The following is a 9,042-nucleotide window of genomic DNA, read 5'->3' on the forward strand; positions in this document are numbered from 1 at the left end:
GATCTGCAGACACAGCAAATAAAGGGTATGTGCATACGACTGAAAATGGGCCAACTGATGACCCTGCCGTGTATCGGGGGAGCACCAGTTAAGGTCCACATGTTGTTTTAACCAGGCTTTGCGGGTTGCATCTTTCACGCTACACTGATGTGAATAATTCATGTTATTACTGTAGATGTGCACAATATCCTTACTCGCATCAATGGGAATTTGCAGGTTGGCTTTTAGTTAAGGGCCTCAATACTGAGAGCTGCTGAGCACTGTCAGTCCCCATTGACTTAATGGTCTTAGGCTGTTAATTAATTCTGCTCAGCAATTCACAGGATCAGGCCCTGACTGAAAAATTTAAAACATGACTTGCAGCAGACCAGCACACTGTCATGAGCCACTATTATTCCTTATTAATTTCCTAATATGTGTATTTCTTTTGTGTTTGTGTCCAATACCCAATCCTTCCTTAGTCATATCCTTGTAGAAAAGCACTATCTGATACATTTCAGAGGAAGCAGAAATGAATGTTTGCAAAGCAGTAGCAGATGAAGATGTTATTATACTCTACTAATGATATAAAGATGTTAGTGCATTTGTAATAAAGCATTATTTATCCAGGAATAGCAAAGGTTGCTATAAAAACACAGTACCCAGCTTCTGGGGAAAGATAATAGATTCCAATGTGTGCAATTCTTGCAGGTTAATTGAATCTCTGCAATGAAATTCCCCTCAGCCACACGAAATCCTTGGGTTTGTTCTTTGAATTGCGTTATGACTTTTGCAGAGTCTTCTCTGCTCCCAAATCAAATGCAATAAACCCAGCCTGGCTTTATTTCAGTGTGTAATAAACACTCACATTTAATCAAAGCTTAGTTACAGACACCTTGTCTGTCTGCAGTTGTGAAGGGGAATTAGCAGAATCCACTGACAATCCCAAGAGTGCTTTGACTCCTAGGTATGTTTTAGCTGTTACCGCAGTGTTCACTAAGCAATTGCTTCAGAATACACACCTAGGTTTCAGAGAGGTGTACCCAGTGTTTTGTTAGCAATAATTCCTGGTTAGAAGTAGATGTATTTTAATTAATCTCTTGGAATTCAAACAACCTTGAGTTAATTGCAAAAAAATGTCTTTTTAAGCTGGCTGGCTTATTTATGGCACACTGTGGTACTCTGCCTGTCACTCACATTTCCAGAGTGAAAAAAGTGAATAGCAACCTCAAGTTCAGGATCTTTTGATCATTAAAAGAAATGAATGTGCTGTCCTCTGTTGGTCATACTGGTTGTCACATGTAAAATTCAATTAACACAAAAAGGCAGCAAGAAGCTCTGTTAAAATGCAAGAAATGATGAAACTAAATTAAATTTGCTTCGCCTTCTGCTTTCACCAGTAAGTCTGCAGTGTGTGAGGAATTTCTAAACAATGCCTACAAAATGATGCAATGGTGGATACTAGGAGTTGGATTATGGAGAAGACTCATCTCACATGACTCCTTGCTACAGCTTCTGCCCAGGGATTGAGCCCCATTGGACACCAGCTGCTGTTTGAAGCACTTGCCATGCCTGGCGTTCTGGGTGCCATGGGCACTGTAGCCTCCCTCCAGCTCCAGCACCACCCCTCTGGGTCTGAGTTGCAGGGGGCTGCAGCGCTGCCAAGCATGGGGTGAGAGAGCAACTTTCCAGCCTGAATTTCATATCACACAGTCTGGTCTGGGGACAAGGCTGTGTGTGCCTTGTGCTGGATAGCTTGTGCTCACAATGCAGTGGCTCGTGTTGTGTGATGTGATATAGCAGCTATGCAGCTTCTCAGAACATTCCAGTTGTGGCAGCTCAGGCAGGTAATGCCAATTCCTGCTGTACCGCTCACGGAGTCCTGCTGAGTCATGATGTGTAGAAATGCTCCACTCTGCTCAGTGGTGGGAAGCAGCAGTAGTATGTCCACTCTGGATCCTCATTTCAGTGTAGCAGCTGGGGAGGATCTGGTGGATTGTAGCAAGGACAGTTAGAAGTGTAGAAAACCTGACCTAGAAGGGGACTGTTGTCTACAAAGGAGAAAGCTGAAGGCAAATGTAGTAATACTTGCAGAAATGTTTAACATCATGTAAATGAGTCTGTGTCATGGCAATAAATCTGTGCAGTTATGTTATTTCTTCATCTTAACTGCTGCTGGAGTTACCAATTTCTGGTCTGCACTATGCTCTTATGCTGTGATTTCATAGATAGTTTTCTAATTACAAAATTGATTTCAGGTAAATAATCATAAGATGTGTCTTAAAACATTACTAAGCAAAATTATTATGCTAATCATTAGCAGTGTTATTTAGTAAAATGTAAGTTTTCTCTGCAAACTGTGGAAAAACAGGCTCTGTATGATCTAATTTATCAGTATGTTTCATAACACGGCCTGCCTCAAACTGTTGTTACATGGGTGAGATGCATCAGTAGCTCGTGCACCTGGCTTAGTCTTACATTAAAAACCCCCTGAAGAATTTATGAAAGTATTACTCATCATGGGGGGCGGGGGGGGGTTCTTCTCTAGGTTTATCCCTGCTATTACAGCAATAGAGAGCAGTATTTCCCAGATATATGTTTTGTCCTTGAGTTTGATATTTATGTTTAGTTTTGAAAATCCTCTTATGAAAGCAGCTTCAGGGACATGGCTGTTTCTCACTGTTCTTCATATCCAGGAGGAAAGATATCTAAGAAACCAGTTTGGAACGTTTTAAGATTGTAGTTTTGTATGTGCTCTCTGTCACCATTCAAAAATCAGTAATTCACATTTGTCTTCTCTCCAGGGACATTGGGCAGTGTTGTCACACGTTTCATATCGGAAATTTCAAATTCAAAACGAGTTGGACAATAAGCACTGTCATTTCCTCCCTGCTGATGCTTCATCAAAGTTATGCCAGATTTACTAAAGAGCAGGTCTAAACACTTGTGATACTGACAGTAAACTAAGGGGGAAAAAACACAACAAACCAAACAATCTGTATTTCAATCACAGGCATTTAATACAGTCAGATAATCTTTATAACACCAAATCTGTGCAAAGAAAAGCACCTTATGTAAAACAGTTGCAGCCCTTCTTTGACTCCAAATACAATGTGAATGATGATTTTGACCTACCAACAGAATGTATGTATTCTATTGCAAAAGACTTTACAAAATCTAGTGTAAATATTCAAGGACAGTTATTTTTGTTCTTACAATTGTACAGTTTTGAGTCTAGATAACCGTGGTGCATACTGAGAGGAAGATTTGCCAGGAAGAAAACAAAACTGTGGAATAATCAAAGGACAGTGAAATTTAAAATGTAAGTAAATATCAAATGTGATTTAATAAGTATTTCCTTCAGTTTGTGGTGCTGTTATTGTTATTGGCATTGTTAGGATCGCTTTAAGTGCTGTCAGCCCTTAACTGTGTGCACAAGTCTGGTGGCTGGTCCCATCAGCCCCCTCAGCTGGACTGCCTGGCTGCTGGTGACCCTGCTGGGCTAGCAGTATCTGCAGTACCTGGGTTTGCTTGTGCCCGGCACGGGTGAGCACCACACTTCTGTGCTTAAGCCAACGGCTCTTGGCTCGTCCTCAGCCACACAGAGAGTTTTTCTCCTTAAAAAAAACATATAAAATGTAAAGGGAACACTAACCGAATTGCAAATAATACTTAGAGGTTAGTGATACAGACGAAGAAACCTCATGTTTTACTGACCCAAAGACAGGACCGAATTAATAAATAATTAAATTATGTAGTGGGGGGTGGAACAAGCAAAATAGCCAGGAATTTTACAGGATGGTCTTGGTAGCTACAACCTGTGGAGAACGGCTCTTCAAGTAAGAGTTTGAAGAGGCTCCACTTACTCCTCACAAGAACGAATCCCTTTCACAGTGGGCACCAGCGTGTGCTTCGAGGTGCCCGTGTAGGAAACGCGTGCGCCACAGTTTCACGGGTAGACATCTTTTCATTGCAATTTCCGACTACCTTCTACTTTTGCTTCTTCAGGCTGAGTTCGAGGGTCTCGAGTAAGGATCAAACCCCAGGAAAGGTGTTCTGAGGAAAAAAAATACTTCTATCGTTGCAAAGGTGGAAAGAGGTTTCGGAAGCCGGTGCAGGGAGGTAGAGGAGTGCAGGTCTGGCCGACGTGAAAACCGAGAGGAGGAGGGCGCTCGCCACGTCGCTTTGTTCAGGGCGGCAGCAGGCAGGGGCGGAGAGCGGCACGGGCGGGAGCAGCACGAGCGCCGTGCGCAGGTGTGACGCTCCGCGCCCCGGTACTTGCTCTCGACGTTTTGCAGGCGGGCTCTACCGCCTGGCTTCCCGCGGGCAGCCGACCGTTCTGTCGGGGCCGGGGGAGGCACCATCGTCGTGCCACTGTCACCGGCCGGGTAGGGCGGAGGTGCGGAGCTACTGCCGAACCGCCTTCCCCTAAAAATGATGGGAGAAGCTACCGCCGGCGCGGAACACAGCGAGGCACGGACGGGGTTCGAACCCGTGATCTTCGGTTTACGAGACCGACGCCTTACCACTTGGCCACCGCGCCTGCGTTAACGGTTTCTTCCGACGCCTTTCTATCGCTGGCGCCACTCCCGCATGGTGGCTATAACACCTCATGTTCCCGCCTACTTCTGCCCTCGCGGCCCGCCGCTCGCACCCGCCTCCGCACCTGGCGGCTTTTGGCTGCTCGGTGGGGCTGGGTGCCCGCGTCCGCTACTCCCTCAGGGGCGGTGGGAGCGGCTGTGGATTCCCCTGGGCAGGTCTCCGCTAAAGACGCGGCGCTGGGGCATGGTGCTGAAGAAAGAGTCCCGCTCTCCGTGAGAGCCGCCAGCAGCTGTCCTTCTGTGTATGAAAGGACTCCCAGGCGCAGCGTCCTCTTCCCGCCTCCTCCCGGCGGCGGGACCCGAGCGGTCCCGCCTCTGAGGGAGCAGGAGGTGCGGCCTGGGGTTGTGTGGGCTCCCAGCAGAGCTTCTCCTTACCAAGAGATGGCGCTCATGCATTTAGAGCGAGAAACAGAAACGCGAAACGGTGATTTTTTATTTAAACACACTAAACGGGTGATGCTTGTTCCCTGTAAAAGCTTGGTAATGTGAAACACATAAATTACATATTCTTCTACATTCGTTCTCCTAGATATTCACAAGCGTGACTTGACAACGAAACTTCACATTTTTATTTCCTCTTCATTAAATTCCTTATGAAACTTTTGATGGACTCTCAAGTTATATTCCATCTCCCTGGATGAAAGGAATTTTGTGTTTTGATCTGTGGGAGGGTACTTATCCCAGCTATGATCAATCTGTTGGGGTGTTTCGTTTGTTTTTTGTTTTTTTGTTTGTTTGTTTTCTTGTGCAGAAGCAGCATGCTACAGAAGTACCTTTGTAAAGGTTGAGATCAGAGTTACTGATCTGGTGTAGCTGTAATGGAAGTGTGTTAAAAGAGTAATATATTTTTGGGATGTTCTTTGAACTGTCATCAAGAAAATTCATGCCTGATGGCTTGACTGTCTTTATCACAGTGATCCCTGCAGCAGTTCGAAAGTGTGACGATGTGTAAGAGTGGAAACTGCCTCACTTAACTCTCACACCTGTAACTTGATAAGAAGTGACATCAGAGGGCCAGCTACCTTAGCTGACAAGAGTTACTCTCAGTGTTATAAAGCTGGCAGCTGGAAGCAGTTAGAGTTTAATAAATTACCTTTCACTAATGCCCTTATGTTTCTGGATTACTACCTTAGCTTATTACAAAATATGCCCTTCCCTCCCCACCCCCCTGGTGCTATTCTTGCCACTTGTAACTTGGCATCAGAGGTCCTCTGCAGCTCATATCTGTGTGTCTTTTACTCAAGCTTTTATATCTTTGTGAGCTGAGAAGTAATTTTGTGGAGTGAGAAAGCAGAGGGGACTACTTGAGTCATATGGAATGCAGATGAGTTTTATCCCTTCAAATACACTACAGTTTTAGTTAATTATTCAGCTGGCATGAGAAAATAGTAATTAGGGTCATAGAATCATTTTGATTGAAAAAAGACCTTTATGATCATTAGGTCCAATTCTTAACTGACTACCATGTTTGGTGCTAAGCCATGTTTGTCGGCACCGCATCTAAAGGCCATCAACTTCTAATGCTCATGATCTCCCTTAACTGTATGGAGAGACTGAAAGTTCAGTTTGAAATCATTAGGATCTTCTGAGTAAAATAAGAGGAAATACTTGATTTGTTTTAAAAAACACTGCCTGCTGTCAGTGTATCTGGAGAAAAAATGTTTCTTTCTAAAAGTGCTGGTGAGCTCATTTATCATCACAATAGATGTTTTAAAATTCAAATTTATGTTTTCAGTTATAAAGTGTAACTGCCTTTGGTGACTTTTGATATCTGCATACTTTTGTTCTGAAGTGTTTCTTATGCTGGTCATTACCCTTGTTTCAGCTCATGCTGAATCCTCACATAGTGTTCTTTTCTGATGGAAGTTTTTTTACAACACAAAATGAATACTCAAAGGAAAATGTCAGAGATGTTGTTGAAAGGAGGAAACAATCACGAGCGTTTTTTTCATCCTTCCCTAAACCTCTCTTAGGAGATTGAGGTGTTGTTCTAGGAGAGTGCTTTGATGACTGTTTTAGTGGTTTGTAAACCAGGCCTTTCTACAAATCTCCCTGACTCTTTTCAAGAGATACAGGGGAGCAATTATATTTATGCAGAATTTGTGAAATTGTATAACTGAGTTTATAAAGACTTGCTGTCGGGTAAGTGGAATGCTCCTCAGTTATCAATTACTTGAGCCTAGCCTAGCCTTTGTCCTAGCTTTATGAAGGAATGTTTCTGTTACAGATGAATTGAAGGGATTCCAGAATGATGCAGTGTTATGGCAGAGTGGCCCTGCAGTCCTTGTTCTCCAGAGAAGACTGGAAATGCTGGTAATTTTTTATGTGAAGGGTAATAGTTCTGAGAGTTACTTTATAAATTTATGGATAAGCAACATTTGTATAATACACACGAAGGAGTATAGGAGTATATAGTGTATACCATATAATATATAGTATAGGAGTATATAGTGATTAATACTGCACAAAGACAAATGGGATGATGGCCATTTGTAGAATATGGTTTAATATATTCAGGTTTTACTGAAAATATCTCAAGCTTCATCAGTCCTTCTCATGTTTACATCATCATAATACTAATACGAATATTGTTTGGGAGGGAGAGTTTTATGTTTATAGTCTTTGTGAAACAATCAAAATCCCAAATTTCCAGCTGGCACCAAAACAAGTGATTTATCTCTGATATAGTCCAACTATAAATTCTGTAATGCAGAAACACACAGGCAAAAAGTGATGCGCTTTTTCTGCAGTATGTGTGTTCCGTGTGCGATATCTGATGATAAGTTTGTGGTATATATAGCCAACAAATTTTCCAAATTATTACAATTCATAAAGGTATTTTATGAAACCTATAAGGCATACTAGTAATTTTTAATTTGTTCAGTGTTACGAGTACTACTTACTGCATCATGGATATTGTACTATTGGGCTGAGTCCTGCTGTCATCAGCCTAGAACAGGCTTCAATAAGGAAATGGTGTGTGATCCATTGTGGAACTGCCTCGGCAGGAGGAAGTGTAATAGTAAACATTTAAATGAAGCAGCCTTATAAGGAAAAGAAGCTTATGCACGCTGAACAGTTCATAGCCCATGCTCCTGAAGTACTATATACTAATAGTATTGCTTTAAAATAAAATAAATCCAAACCTAAACTTGGAGAGTTCAGGAAATTTCTGACAGATTTTGGCTCTTGGAAGACAAACCATCATGGGAGGCTCTAATCCTGGAAGCATTCAAAGTCAGGTTGACGGAGCCTTGAGCAACTTGAGCTACTTAGTAGGAGGTGGCCCTCCCTGCCCATAGCAGAGGGGTCAGAACTAGTTGATCTTAAATGCCCCTTCCAACCCAAACCATGATTTCTTTAGAGTTGGTCTAGGGGCAGATTTCATTGCTGCTCCTTTGTGTGAGAAAAGTACTTAAAACACATGCTAAATGTTTCTGACTCATATGAGTTTTAAGTAGTAAACATGGACAAATTAACACAGTTTTCTTTTTTTATTTGAGACACTTAGCAAAAATGCTGAAATATCAAACATTTCCTCAGTAGCTACAATATTGCCACTATGTACAAAATATTTGATAAATGTAGTACACATATAAAAATACAGTATGCATTACATATATACAGTACAATGTGCAAAACATATGGCATTCAAACATATGGAATTGATTTTAGGGGTGCAAACAGCAAATACAAAGGCATCATGGTTTCTTATAGAAAGGCAATACATAAACTGACGCCCTGATTGCCATAATTTGCATTTAATAAAGTAGTGCTTAAATGAAGAGGGCCCTAGAGCCAGGTGTCTGTCTTCTTTTCACAAAATGAGATGCTAAGACATAATTACGACTATGAAAATCAGAAGAGAAACACCTACTAGGGGTAGCGTTATGTCTACTGTAAGCAGTACTGTGAAGAAAAATCCTATCTGGAAAAAAGCCTGTGCTATTACTTAATACAAATTTCTCAAACAACAAAACCAGATCTTTACTATTAAATGTCAAAAACAGCTTTGAAAATATCTACATCCTTAATTTTAAAAAAGTATGGACAATACTTTGGGGGATTTGATTTCCTATGCTTCAAAATACAAAGTGCCTCCTTTGGCAATATAAATGGCAATGCTTTGGTTCCCGTTTAAAACTTTATATAATTATAATTTATTTTAGGCTGTCTTTTGAATATCTGAGCTGTATTTATTTATTTAAAAAAATAGGGTGATTATATAGTTATTACCCATTCCATGCTTTTTAGTGAGAATTTGCTCTCATAGCTAGAATGGCTTTTTTGGCTAGATTTCTACAAATATATTTATACACTTTTAACTTAAAAAGTCTTTATATTCAGTACTGGACCCTACAGAGTGATGTAGGTGCCTCTTTTTTTTTGCACTTTATATTTATTCCTAGCAAACTGGTATAAAAGGAATATTTAACATTATTTCAGGTTTTAATGGATGCTT

General features: G+C 41.4%; 1 non-coding gene across 1 annotated transcript; it reads right to left on the minus strand.

Moving 5' to 3' along the window:
* Positions 1-4,450: 4,450 nt before the first annotated feature.
* TRNAT-CGU (transfer RNA threonine (anticodon CGU)) lies at positions 4,451-4,522 on the minus strand. Its single transcript has one exon. It is a non-coding gene; the product is annotated as a tRNA-Thr (tRNA).
* Positions 4,523-9,042: the final 4,520 nt, after the last annotated feature.

This window comes from Indicator indicator, chromosome 22 (genome assembly GCF_027791375.1).
Source record: "Indicator indicator isolate 239-I01 chromosome 22, UM_Iind_1.1, whole genome shotgun sequence".
Classification (NCBI taxonomy): domain Eukaryota; kingdom Metazoa; phylum Chordata; class Aves; order Piciformes; family Indicatoridae; genus Indicator; species Indicator indicator.